This window comes from Manis javanica, chromosome 5 (genome assembly GCF_040802235.1).
Source record: "Manis javanica isolate MJ-LG chromosome 5, MJ_LKY, whole genome shotgun sequence".
Lineage (NCBI taxonomy): Eukaryota > Metazoa > Chordata > Mammalia > Pholidota > Manidae > Manis > Manis javanica.
This window is the reverse complement of record NC_133160.1, coordinates 55,161,487-55,176,384: the sequence shown is the minus strand read 5'-3', so window position 1 is coordinate 55,176,384 and position 14,898 is coordinate 55,161,487. Positions and strand designations below refer to the sequence as shown.

Here is a 14,898-nt window from a genome sequence, read left to right as displayed (position 1 = left end):
TTCATTGTTCTAAGACTTGAAAATCTAGTAATGAAAATATGTGCAAAAAATAAGCAATAACAATACCAATATCTTAGTAATAATATCTTATATGTTGACACATTTTCATTTCATTCATGAAGTATACATAACAGGTATAATTTCTGAGAATGTGACCAATACAGGCATGTCACCTTACTTAATCCAAAATGATTATCAATCAAAGAATACTGATTAACTAGCATATAGACACATGAGACCTGAAACAGTATCAGTGGGGAAATAAAAGGACAAGAGCAGCAATTACATAGTTTCCCTGTTGCCTATCATACTCTAAGGTTGCACATAGTGAAACAGTGGAACAAGAATTCAGATTCTGGAAGAGAAACCTAGTCCTCTGAACTGGAGGCTTATATAGCTTTACATTAGAGGATGAATAGCACTTCTGCTAGCTTGCTCAGGAGTGAAATCCAAACCTTGAGCTTGCAGCTGCGTGATATGTTGTACGGTGGCTTCTGACCCTGATCCATCTGGTTTCAATAAAATAGATTTCAGTTCCCAAATATTCTTCAAGAGGCAAATTCCCTCTTGGACAAGTTAATCTTTAACTCTTAGTCAATACCCCAGATTCCAAAGTGATGGATTCTATGATTTCTATCCCATCAGCCACTCTTACCATTTCAACTTGAGTTAATTACTTGCTAACATAGTAATGTTGTAGCATTTTGCCGATGCACATGATTATGAGTTCAATTTAAAAGCAGGTTATTTAGTAGGCTCCGTATGATCTGTATTTCTTCTATATAATTCTTTCTGGAAGAATATTTTAATTTTAGAAGTTTTTGTCATTCTTCCATAAAGTTGTTAACCACCCAAATACACTTTTCCTTTACATTCTGTCCCTTTGATCAGATTCCACAATTTCTTCTAATTTAACTTAAAATATATATTTTAAAGATTTCTCATGCTGTTTTATTTCATAACTCTAGGTAGTACTTTTTAATACATTCTACTGAGTGGAGTTATCTTACAGATATGAGTGTTTTATTATGAAGTCTCATTAGTTTCTGATGAAAGGGATTGTTTTTAGTTGGTTTGGGAGATATGCCTTTTATTCTAAGTTCTGTTTCAAGCTAATATTACTAGAACAAAGATACAATATATTTATTTTTCTTTCTTTTTCCTTTTTTTGGTCATTTCTAAATGTTAATGGTGTAGTTTCTGAAATAACCATTTAGGAAATGTTAACTTTATGCTAATTCAAATTATTCTCCAAAAATCTGCTACTGAAATAACCTCTTGCCATTTTTATTCTATACCTGCAAGAGAATTAAAAAAGCTAAGTTTCTCAAAGTGGATCTTGCAACCAGAAAGAAAATGCATTAAACATATATCACTGAACTAGCTAAAGCAGAGTTTATTTTTTTGCTCTGGCTACTTTGGCACATATCTTGACTATTTCTTTTAAATGCAGAAAGTTAAAAATAACTGTCAGTGCACAGGAATTAACATTTTTGCCTTGGTATTTATGCCAGGAGTAAATAAAATTACTTAGGAAACAAAGAATTGTTCAGATAGGTAATATAGGGCTTATAGTTTGTGGGAATGGAGCACACCATCTTAGAAGTGCAAAACTAAGAGAACCGAAAGCCCAGAGCTGGTTAGGAGTATAAATTTGAGACATGTGTTCTTTGATACCTCATTGAAAAGAAATAAATGGATAGTGATCTTTTTCACAAAGTTTCAGGGATCTAGAATATCAAGACAAAATATCGCCTGAGGGGAAAAGGTTAGATTTTCCAGATGCCTTAGCATTAAAATATGGGAGCTGGGAGGCAAAGGTTTCAACAGTAATGGCTAACTACCTTATTTCTATTTTTAGATAATTTGTATTCTTCACATATTCCTGTTCCACTCTAAAGGCTAAATACATTAAGCTCTCCTTATTTATTTTAAGCAAAAAATAAGAATATTCACAGTATTTTGTTATTATTTCCTTGAAAAATGTGTGGTGTTCTCTAAAAGCAAATAGCTTTGGCAAGCAACATTCTTTAAATCAGTGCTTCTCAAACTGTCCTAGTCTGTGTCTCATTTTGAAAAACAGAGAGCAAAAATTAAGAAGTAAAATTTAGTTGTCTTTATAATGCTTTGAAATTTCCAATTAGAATAAATATATGACTATAAACAAATCAAAGAAAATAAATGGTGGAATGACTATTTTCTAACTACGTAATCAGCTGTGCTCCTCCAGTTCTTCCAGTCTGTCCCAAACTGGTGCCATTGAATGAGAATCACTGTGAGAATGCTATTTATCAGGTCTGTAATTTTAAGTGCATGCATCTAAATTACAACAATAGTTTGTGTTTTCCTACATTCCAATAGCTCTATATCATAATACGGGAATGAATTATACGGAATGGACAGAGAGTCAAAGATCACCTGGAGCAAATGTCCAAGGTACATCAAGACTGCATTAGTGGGTAGAAAAGAAGTGAAGAAGAGGTATACATGGAAAGGAAGTACCCAGAGAATTCACAAAAGAGCCCTTAAAATGTTGTACTTATAAGATGACAGTAGTTCTAAAATAAATCCAACATAAATCTAAAATAAAAAGTATCTTTGATACTTGCTCCTTCAAGAGGTAGAAATTAATTCTCTTCCTCTTAAGTGTTGCTGGACTTAGTAATTCACTTCTAAGGACTAGAATAAAGCTGAAGTGGTGTGGTATGCTGTGGGAGACTAGGTCATAAAAGGTACTGTGGCATCCTTGTTATTCGTTCTCTTGGATCATTTGCTCTGAGAGCAGCCAGCTGCTGTATTATGAGGAAAGGTCCACAGAGTAAGGTGTTGTGGCTTCCACCCAACAGCTATGCAAATGCCTCCATCCAATAATCATGTAAGTAAACATGATTTTTACTGGCAAGTTACCCGGCCTTAGTTAAGCCCTCAGTTGACTATAGCCCCTACCGACATCCTGTCTGCATCCTCATGAGAGATTGTTAACCAGATCCACCATCTGTGACACTACTGAATTCCTAATCCACAGACACTGTAAGAGAGTAAATGTTTGTTGCTATAAGTCACTAAGTTTTGAGATGAGTTGTTATACATGATACATAATTACTACAAGAGCCAGGGGAATAATAAGATGTAAGAGAGTTGCTATAGGTCACAATGTCATATGGTACAAGGTTATGTAAAATGAGGACCAAAGATCATCCACTGGCCTTATCAACTTGGAGGCTATTCCACAGCCTTGATCAGAGCAATTTGATGAAAAAATGGGAATGGAAGTTAGGAGGTTACCAAAATGTAGAAAGTTACAAAATGAATCTAGTGAGTATGGAAAATGAATTTAAGAAATTTGGAGCATAGAGGGAAGAGACAGTGATAATTGAAACATGTTCTGGAGAACATTATTTAAGATGAAATGGAAAAGACAATATACTAATAATGTAATATTTGACATGCAGAGAGGATAAACAGAGAGTCTGAAAACACCAGGAGATAAAAATAGAACAATATCCCTGGGAAGGAAAGGTAACAGAAAAGCGGTGGTGACATGTCTATTGACATTTACTCATCCTTAACTAAAAGGGAGTATAAATTATGGTTGCAGTTAGAGATAGATTTTCACACAAAAGTTATAAAGTGTGTCTATTTGATTGATTTTGTTACTTCTGTAAAGTTGAATGACATGTTAAAGAAAATGGAGACTAAATAGTGTCATAAAGATGGAAGTTTCCCCCTTTTTTGAATATCACCTAAAAAGCAGTAAAAGGTAAGAAGTAGTAATATAACCAAGATGGTGGATTTAGAAACCCCACCCTCCATCCTGCCACAAAGAACAACAATTCAACAACTGTATATGAACGAAAACAGCTCTGGGAGAGCTCAGAGGTTCATCCAGGAAGCTTCAGCAATAGAGTGGAGCAAAAAAATCTGAGATGAATTGCACAAAAAAGGTAGGAAAAACAGTTTCAATTTGCCTACATTATGCCATCCCCCAGGCGGGCACTGCTCAGAAGCAAGAGGGAAGTCCCTGGCACAAGAGTGTTCCCCTAATTGGGCAGAGAAGAGCTGGGTGAACAACTAGCTTCCCCAGCCTTTTGGCACACTGCATGAAATCCCAGTAGACTTTTACCTCATCCAAGGCCCAGCAAAGCTGAGAAACCCAGGAACAAGGTGGCGGCCAGGAACTACAACTATCAGCTGTGTAGCAGGAGCACCCAAAGTTCCCAGTGGCCTGCTTTGCAGCAGCCTCTCCACCAAGGACATAACTGGTCTTGTCAAAGCTGCAAATGGCCACCGCCCCCACCCTGCAGCTTTCATCACTGAGGACGTCCCCATGCACCATAGTAGATTACTCCACAGGGGACTCCAGCATTAGCCACTGAGGAAACCAATGGCAAGTACATCCACCCTGGATCCCCTTCAGATTTCACCACTGAGATTTTTGCCCCACATGCTTTTGTGTTTGCAGATACCACCACCTTCCTGGTCCTTCTGCCCTCACTCAAGAACTTAGGATCAGCACCAGCAGCCAGTCCTAACTTCTGTAACTGTGAACGAAAGATGCCAGCCTAGACCCCTACAGCTGATTCTGCTGCCATGTTTGTGCTTATAGCTAGAACTTACAGCTGCACAGAGTGCATGCTGATAGCCAATGCCCCACAGCTTCTGTGGACCTGGATCTCATTCTGACTCTTGTCACTGGCCTCCACAGCCATGTGCACACACCCACAGCTAGTATCTACAAGCCATGCAAGTTCACTCTGATAACCCAACCCACCCAGCTGCATGGGTACCCACAGATGACCCTAACTCCTGTCACTGTCCTGTTCCACCACACGTGTCAGCAGCTAGCCCCTGCAGCTACCTACTTGCATTTTGCTGGCCTTGACTCCCCTCACTGACTCCCACCACCATGGTTTCACTGGCAGCTAGCTCCTGTAGTCATGTAACTTCACACACACAGTTAGGTTCCCACTGCTGCTGAGCATGCCCAGCTGGCCCTAGCCCCTGCTGCTGACCCTCTCCTTTGCTAGTGCACTTATGCTTGCAGTTGGCCTTGGCACCACACAGGCACTTGCAGCCAGACCCCACAGGTCCAGGGCTGGAGCTGAGGCATCACTGAGTCCCCCAACAACCCTTACAGCCAAGTTCATGAAGCTCACAGGCCCTCCAAACAAAATCAGCAAAAAGTAATTTTCCCAAAGTCATATTATAATAAAACTTAAAAATCAAATACACAAAAAAGTAATTTTAAAAGCATAAAGAAAAAGAAGCTAGTCACTTACAAGGGAATCCCAACAGGGGATCAGTGGATTTCTCAGCAGTAACTTTGCCAGCTAAATGGAGACTAAATAGTGTCATAAAGATAGAAGTTTCCCCCTTTTTTGAATATCACCTAAAAATCAGTAAAAGGTAAGAAGTAGTAATATAACCAAGATGGTGGAATAAGAAACCCCACCCTGGCTAGGAGATATGGGCTGATATAGTCTAAGTGCTAACAGTAAAAAAAAATAGAAAAAGAAAGAAAGGAACTGCCAACCATGAATTCTTCACCTGGCAAAGCTGTCCTTCAGAAATGAAGAGATACTTTCCCAGAGAAACAAAAACTAGGGGAATTCATCACCACCAGACATGCCTTTGAAGAAATGCTTGATAGGATTTCTTCAAACTAAAATGAAAGGAGGCTAGTCAGTAACATGAAAAAATATGGCAAAGGTAAATACATATTAAAATTCAGAATTCTCCAATATTGTAATATGGTAAGTGTTAATTAGCTTAACTCGGATATAAAGGTTAAAGGACAAAAGTATTAAAAATAAGTGTAGTTACAGTAATTCTTAATAGATACACAATGTAAGAAGATATAAATTATGATACAAAAAGCATAAAATATGAGGAAGAGGGACTAAAATGGTAGAGTTTGTATATGTAATTAAAGTTATCAGCTTAAAATAGATATCTCCATGTTTTATATAGGCATCATGACAAACACAAAACAGTATACAGTAGATGCACAAAAGATAAAAAGGAAATTGAAGCATATTACTGTGAAAAATCATCAGATAACAAAGGAACACAGTGAGAGGAAAAAAGGGAATAATGAACTTTAAAACAACCAAAAAGCAATAAAGATGATAGCATTAATAAATCCTTATCTTTCAATAAGTACTTTAATTTGGGATCTAATGTACAGAATGGTGATTATAGCTAATTATACAATAGTATATACTTGAGTGTTGCTAAGAGAGTAAATCTTGAGTGTTCTCACCACAAAAACATAAATGTAATTATATGACAGGGTGGAGGTGTTAGTTAATGCTATGGTGGTCATCATTTTGCAATTTATAAATGTGTAAAATCAACACAATGTACAACTTAAACTTACACAATTTTATATATCAGTTACATCTCAAACTTGGGAAAAAAGTAATAAGAAATGAAATTTATGGGCATTTTTGATAAAACAGATACTCGTAACCTCAAACTGTAATTACAAAGAAAGATGTGAATTTTTGACAAAATCAGAAAGTAAATAGAAACACACTAAGATCCTGTAGTTTAATGAATAGTGGCCCTTTAAACAAAATGTCCACACAGAATCTGCAAATGTAACCTCATTTGGAAAAATAGTCTTTTCAGATGTTATTAAGGTTCTCAAAATGAGATTATCCTGGATTGGGTGGGCTTTAAATCCAATGACAGGTGCCCATCTAAAACAAGGGAAAAGATCATGTGAAGACCCATGTGAACATGAAGGCCTGGAATGGTCCAGAAAACCCAAAGAATGTCAGGGGTCACCAGAAGCTAGGAAGAGGCAAGGAAGGATTCTCCTCAAAAGCTTTCAGAGGAAGTATGTCCCTGCTAACTTCTGATTTTAGACTTCTGGCCTACAGTACTTACTCTGAGATAATATATTTTCTGTTGTTTTAAAACATCCAGTGTGTGATATTTTGTTATGACAGCCCTAGGAAATTAATACTCCTTTAGGTTTTTTAGAATTCAGAGAAATAAAAAGAACCAGAGTGTATTCTCCAAATAATGGTCCACTCTGTGAACAACTGGCCAATCAAACAATAGTTTGGAAACTTAGTTGAACAGTGAGAACTTAGAGGAAGTCTTTGGGAATAAAGTCCAAAATTCATAAAAGACAGGGCTGAAAAAGAAGTCACAGACCCAAGCGCTATATTGCAAGGAAGTATTCTCAAGCTTAGTGAAATGACCAACTTATTAAAAAGCAAAACACAAAGGATGGTTTAAAAAGTTCAGGGACGTATGGTGAAAATTCAGGTGGAAATAAAATATGAACAGTAAGAAAACACAGTAAAAAAGTCTAGGATAACACAAACATAGATCAACATTTATCATCCAAAATGATCTATCAAGGAATAAAGCTTCACTGGATTTAACAACTAATAAATTAGACACTACTGCAACACAATAAATAACATGGAGGGTGGGATTGGGAAAGAAAGATAGATGAATGATAAAATGAAGATGAAGAGTTTCAAAAAAACAGAATGATAGGAAAGACAGGCAAATGGTATTTCATTTTACAGAATTGGTGCCCCAAAAGAAAATGAATTGGTTACTAGAAAAGAAAACAGTAAAACTGTTCTCAGATAAAATAAAGCAAAACTTTCCAAAATAAAATAAAAATAATATAAACTTTCCCAATGTAAAAATATGAATCTATGGATTAAGAAAAAACCTGCCACAAGAAAAACTGACACAGAATAATCAATATATAATTGGGTTCCCTACTGCTCACTGAATTATTTAACACTGGAAGCAGGAAAGCAGTATTTGCAAAGTCTTCAAAGTAGAATGGACTATCTAAATATTCTGTGTTAATTTATTTAAGCATAAAGGAAACTGTGGCCGAGAAAAAAGTCTGATGATAGGCATTGAATTAGTTTACTTGAATAACAAAGATAAAAACAAATGTGGAATATATGATTATATAGTGAAAACATTACATGTCCTGAAAATGTAGACATGACATGACTAAAATTATAGCAAGAATAAAGTAATGGGAACTATGGAGATTGGGAGTAATCTTTTATCCCCAAGTTAAATGAAACTATTTAATCATAGAAAAAAGTTACAAGTGTGTATTTTAATGTATAAGTAACAAAATAAAATGGGTAAAGATAGGGAATAAAAAGAATTGAAAGAAAGTAGGAAAACTGAATTATGCCACTGCCCATAGCAGGAAGTTTAACAGAAATTGTGTAAAGAAAGCAGATTAATTTTTTTATAAAACAGAATTATACATGTTTAAAAACCAGAATAATAAGAAAAATGAAATTAATAAAAAAATCATAAAAATAAACAATAATTAGGGTAACCTAAACATAGACTTTAAACAGCCAAGGCAAAAAAATATGTCAAACCACTAAGTGTAAGTGGACAACTTATTTATTAAAGGATAAATTTTCAGGTTAGACTACAAACCACAATACACTATAATAAACAAACATTCTTAACATAAAGATATTAATATTGAAAAATTAAAAGATGGGTAAAAACATACCAGATAATTATTTACACACTAATAAAACAAAACAAAAACAGCTTCAACATTAGTGAGCAAACTTTACAGAAATAAAAAGGAGACATAGAAACACATGGTGGTAATAAGTTATTTTACATAAACGTGTGTATCCTTTAATGACACTGGTATTCTAAAAAATAATGACCTCATATTGTTCCCATGCAGCTGCATCTGGGGAGGTGTCTGCCTGCACAGCTGGTCAATTCTCAGGCAGTACGGAGGAGGGTTCTGGACTCTGAATGAGAACGAATTCTCTAGAACATCAGAAGAGTGTAGGTAGGGTGATGAGAGAAGCAGGGAATGGCAGCTGCCTTTCAGGCAGCAGAGAACAAGGCAGCTGAAGTACGACAGAGAGGGTGAAGATCTGTGCTAAAGTGTAGAAAATAGAGTGAAATAATGAAGTAACAAAGACGCTTACCGCTGGAAGAGCACAGAGACAAAATGCAGCAAGTTGAGCAGTGAAAAGGCTTTATTGAAAAGTACAGACTCAGAGAAAGGGGAGTGTGGGCAACCTCAGAGAGGAGGCACACCTAAGGGCTTAGGATTCTGTCTTTTAAGGTTTTTAAGAATAGGGCAAAGGGTGGGGGTGGGGGTTGTTGGGCATAGGCTTGACTTGTGGTCTCATGATGTCTCTTTCCAGTGGGAGACATTATGTTACTATCTACAGTCAGTCCTCTAGATAATTCTGTAAGAAAACTTAACAAAAGGAATTTATTGATCCAGTTCCTCCCCAACATAGTGGTTTCCCTCAAGTACTGGGAATGTATCAGTTAAGACTGCCTGCCCTACCTTAAGATAAGTTGTTGGCTGACTACCAAAAAATGTTAGGAAGCCTACTTATTAACTCCTTGGTTTTTAAAATGGAATGTTAGCTTTAAGATGGAGTCCTTCCTGTTCTTGCTATGCTATTTATATCTTAGCATTTTTCATCATAGGCAGGAGAAGTTAATCATGATGCTTGTACTGTGTCCCTGTCCTACATTAGTATCATAGCCCAAATCTTTGTTTTTTTATAACACAAAGTATTATAGGAATTGATTCTCATAAATATGCAAACAACATAGAATATTTAGAAAAGTGAGAATGTGCCTCTTCTAACATATAGTATCAAAAGCAGCATGCATCCAATTTCAAATGTTTGAAAAAATATAAAACAAACATAAGAAAGGAGTGAGTAATAAAGATAAAACCATAATTAATTACATATAAACAGTTAAGTGTTAGAACCATTAAATAAAACCTATTACTTTTTCTTATGAATAAAATTGGTAGCATGAAAAGGGCAGTATCTAACCTTATCAATGACAATAAAGACATTAAAAAATGCAAAAAATTAGTAGTAGACTGCTAAACAACTAATCTTTTTGAATCTTTAGTCTGAGAACATGGTTAAAATGAATACCTTTTTTGAAAACATTAACTACCAAAGCTGACCCCACAAAATGGGTCTGTAAAACTACACACACAATTTACCAATCAAGAGAAAAAATTCTCTAATAGTTATTGCCCAGATGACTTCACAAGGGAATTATTCCAAAACTTCAAGTAATAAATAATTTCAATTAAACTTCAATTGTTTGGGGCAAAGAAAAAAAAGTATTTCTTTTAGAATATGTGCATCACATTGATACCAAAATCCTCTTAAAGATACACACACAAAAGAAAACAACAGAACATTCAAACACATTAAAATAAAAACATTTAAAAATATAACTTGCAAAATTCAGCTGTTTATTTAATAAATAGTAAAAAACAAATGCAACTTATTCATGGAATGTTAGTGTGTTTAAATAGTAGGATAACTATATATATAAAACAAAATACTTAGTAAGTCCAAGGAGACAGTCATATAAGTATCACTAGATATAAAAAAATCCCATATCTACTCTCAATTTTAAAAATCATAATATAGAATAGCTTCTATATGACTATGTTTATATAAATGCAAAAATAGCATATGTATGCTAATTGATGAAACATTACACTTATTATCTTTAAAATCAATAATAAAGCAACAAAATATGATATCAATGTTTTGATTATCAATTTTTCTGGAAGCATTAGCCAGTGATATTGGAGACTACATTGGGGAATGAATTTAGAATGAATTTAGGGTTCAAAAAAAATTGAAAAGAGAATTTAAAATTATCATTATTTAGAAATAATATATATTTTTCCAGTTATAGGGCTGGGCACATAGGAATAAAGGGTCTTATCGTATGGACAGTAACTAGATGCAAGACTAAAACACCAAAACATAACATACAAAACCTAACAGAAAAGATAAATCTTCTTTGACATAAATTGTACATGCCACTGAGAAACACAAAATAAGATATGAGCATGAGGAAAGACACATTCTTGGAAAAGAATATGCAACATCGTAAGAATGTCAGTTCCTCCTCAAATTAATCTATAAATTTAGTACTATCCCAGTAAAAATAACAACAACATATTTTTGGAAACTAGACAAATTGGTTCCAAAGTTAAAATAGGAATAAAATAGTCAGAAATGTCCTAAAGATTTAGAGACAGAAAGAGAATGAAAGGAAGAGAATTATGTTGTTCTAGCCTTACCATTTTAAACTTGGAATAATTAAAACAGCATGACACTGAATAGAAACACAATTTGTGTTGGTATTTTTATGTTATTGTCATAAATTTTATATTTTTAAATCTGAAACGAATCAATTGCTCACCATCACATGATTCATTTATGTAAGTTTTTAGTCAAAAGACTGTTTAAATGAAAAACACAGTTGAGAGTGCTATACAAAAAATATATTATACAAATTAAAGGAGAACATTTATCAGCAGTAGCTTTTTGCCTGAACTAGAACCAAATAAAATGAGGAACATGTGAAAAGTCAAGGAAAGATGTGATTAAATCAAGTTTTCTTTTCAGAGAAGGAGGTGATATTCAGGATATGATATTCTGAAGAGTGGTCACCTTTTTGAAAGCATGGTAGCAGAAAAAAAAATCGAAAAGTATTCAGAATAAAAATTTATTTAAGAAAAGTTGTTCTATCATGAAATAAAATGGATTATTCTGAGTCACATTCTAAACCTCCATTCAAAATTGAAGCAATGGGTGAATACTTTTGAATATAGATATTTTCACTGAAATTCAGAGACTTAAATATCAATGGAGATTTTTCATGCTAAATGAGCAGAAAGCATCCCTCCACATTAAAAGTAAAAAAAAATTGGCAGTTGAGAGATTCTTTCTGTGGAAGGCCAGATATATTCTGTACATTATTTTTATCCTGCATTCCTTCATCTGGGACATGAGTGGAATGTATGGCATGTCTTTGCTTCTGTCAGACTGAATGCATTATAATAAAAATAAGGGACATAGGTTGGAGGGTAGGAGATTATGCTTTTCTTTTGTTTGCCATTTGTTTATTTGCCTGCTTGTTTTCCTACAAGTACTAATGCTGTGAATCACAAACCTTCAACAATGACTCACTCAATAGGAAAGAAAGGATTCTGCAAACACTCCAGTGGTGAGTGGCATGTCTGTTAATTTAACACATGACCTCTAATACTCTGTGGGCCAGTTGGATGCCTAGAGCATGGTATAAGCACTCAACTGCCAGGCTGGGATCCACTGTTCATCTGACAGCTTCTCTGGATCTTTCATCATTATAATTTTGGAGCAACAATCATATTGCTGCTTAAAAATCTTGTGGTCGTTCTGGGTAAGCCCCAAATTTCTCCTATAGCTAACATGGACTACTCCAAATACTTTCAGAAAGCTTGGCAAAAATTGTTACCTACATGATATATATTACACTGTACACACACATACACACACACACACGCACAAAATATTTTTTGGGTAATGCACACAGAGTTCTTCCATGTAACAATTTGGGTTTCTGTCAAAACAAAACAAAATCAGAAATTTTTCCCTCCAAGTGGGAAGGATCCTTGGATGAGGTCTGGGCTGCAGTGTTCCTGGTGGTTTCTTTTGTGCTGCCCCTTGTCACAGCTGATAGTGTAGAGATTAAGATAATTAGATTTATTAGACATTTTTTTTCCCCCTAAGTTATAACAAGAAGACAAGTGGCCAGGTCACAGTACTGAGTCACTGCCAAAGTAGCATTATTTAATTATCCTCCTGGGACTCACTATGAACTAACTTGTTGCATTAGAGAAGATTTTATTCAATTCAGTGAGAAGTCCCCACATTCTTCTCATTTTTTGCTTCTCAGCCATAGTTTGTTAATTGTGATTTTTTCAATTTTATTGATGTATAATTTGCACAATAAAATACACGATATTCAGTGTACATTTTGATGAGTTTTGACAAATGTAATGCACCACCCCCATCAAGATGGAGAACATTTTCTTCAGCATAAAGGGTACACTCACTCTAATTTGCAGGCAATCTCCACCCCCTCTACTCCCCACCCCTATAAACAGGGAAGCACTTTTCACATAACTATCAGAAAGCATTGTCATATTTATTTTGAAAAAAGGTTGACTCCACTAAAAACTATATCTACCAACCCTTTCCCATTACACGCCTTGCCCTCCCTACCGCACACCCGACCCTGAGCCACTAAGGATTACTGTGTAGGATTTACATTTTATTCTTTCTTTCTTTTTTTCTGTGTATTATAGAATGAATACCCTTGACAGGTCAAAAATTGTCCTAGTCTCTGGAGTCACAAAAATAAACCAAAAATAAATATACACACTTCCTCTGTCAAGGTATCAAAATTCTAGTGTGGGAATTAGAGGACTGAACTGAAAATTACTGAAAAATTACGTAAATGACTGGTAGTGACATTTGGCTAGTGCAGGTAGAGACTGTGTTCACCTAAATACAGCAAGTCGCATTTTGTAGCCTCCCTATGACTGTCCATAGCCATATGACTTTTTCTAGCCAATGAGCTTTCAGTGGAAATTGCATATGACATTTCAGGCTTGTTCTCTAATGACGTCCTACTTATTGTTACTTCATGCCATTTCCCTTGTGTCTGGCTGAAAAGGAGACCCTTCCCAAGGGAACCTGGGAAATGATGGGTTAATGGTGGTGGGGTTTTCATGAGACTGGTCCTCAAATGACCTCTACTCAAGCCTGACTGTTACATGAGAAGAAACTTCTGCTATATTTGAGAAGCTGTTCATTTTGAATTTATTTATTGTAATTGTTAGCTTTTTCCCAACTAATAGTAACAACATGAACTACAGTTTCTCATGTTTATACACAATTTTTTTTTCTTTCAATCCATCTGGTAAAACTCAGATGGGGAAGAAACTTATTTAATTCTTCATATGTGCACCTGAGCTGATGAGCTCTTCTGTAGAAAAATGACACAAGAAAACACATGGTTCCTGTTATGAATTCTTCTGTGTTTCCCTCCTCTAATTTAAGGAGGTCATTATTCATTTCATTTGAGGCACATAGTGTTATTGCTATTATTAACATTGTAGTACAAGTGTGAAGACCAAATTGTTCACTTGTTAGGTGACTTATTTAAAGTCATACTGCCAGAAAGAAGTGGCTCCGGAACTTCAACTTTGAGACTTTGACGGCACTACCTAATTTAGAAAAAAAATGCCCAAGGAAAAGGGAAAAGTATTCTTGAGTATCAAAGTGGTGCTGAAAAGTGAAAAAGAAATAGACTTACACACTCGTATCTGGTCTCAAATTTTACTGATTTCCAATTCCTATTACTGGCATAAATACTGAATTGCGTTATATTTAATGCTACCTTAGTTCCATGAGATGTAATAATTAAGAATGTTTGGGTATTAACTCAGTTTATTATGGTAGTAATGCCATTATTTTTTGAGTCTTTCTCTCTGGGTAGCATATGGGTTTAAGAAGCAGCATCCAATTATTCATGCATTCAGTACATATGTAGTATATATCTATAATGGGCTAGCTACTCTTTTAGGCACTGGAGATGTATAGGTAAACAAAGCAGGGCCTCTGGTCATTTCTCTGTTCTCATGTTGCCCATCACACTGGATGAGTATATGCCTACACTGTTATTATGTATGGTCTGTCCTGTCAAGACAGTTATGGCCTGGTGCTTTCTTCCTGCTGGCTTTGCTCTTCATTCTAGAGCAGTTTTAGATTTACAGCAAAATTGAGAGGAAGGTACAGAGATTTCCCATATACTCTTCGAATCCATATATGCAAAACTTCTCCCTTTACCAACATTTCCCACCAGAATGGTACATTTATTGCAATTGATGAGCCTACATTAACACATTATAATCCCAAACTCCATAGTTTACATTACTTTTCACTCTTAGTGTTTTACATTCTGTGGATTCGGACAAATGTATAATGACATGTATCCATCATTGTGGTAACATACAGAGTATTT

The 14,898-nt window shown here is 35.2% G+C and overlaps 1 protein-coding gene across 1 annotated transcript in view; it reads right to left on the bottom strand.

Moving 5' to 3' along the window:
• PCDH18 (protocadherin 18) overlaps window positions 1-14,898 on the bottom strand; it is a 61,065-nt gene that overhangs the window by 28,524 nt on the left and 17,643 nt on the right. The window lies entirely within an intron of this gene.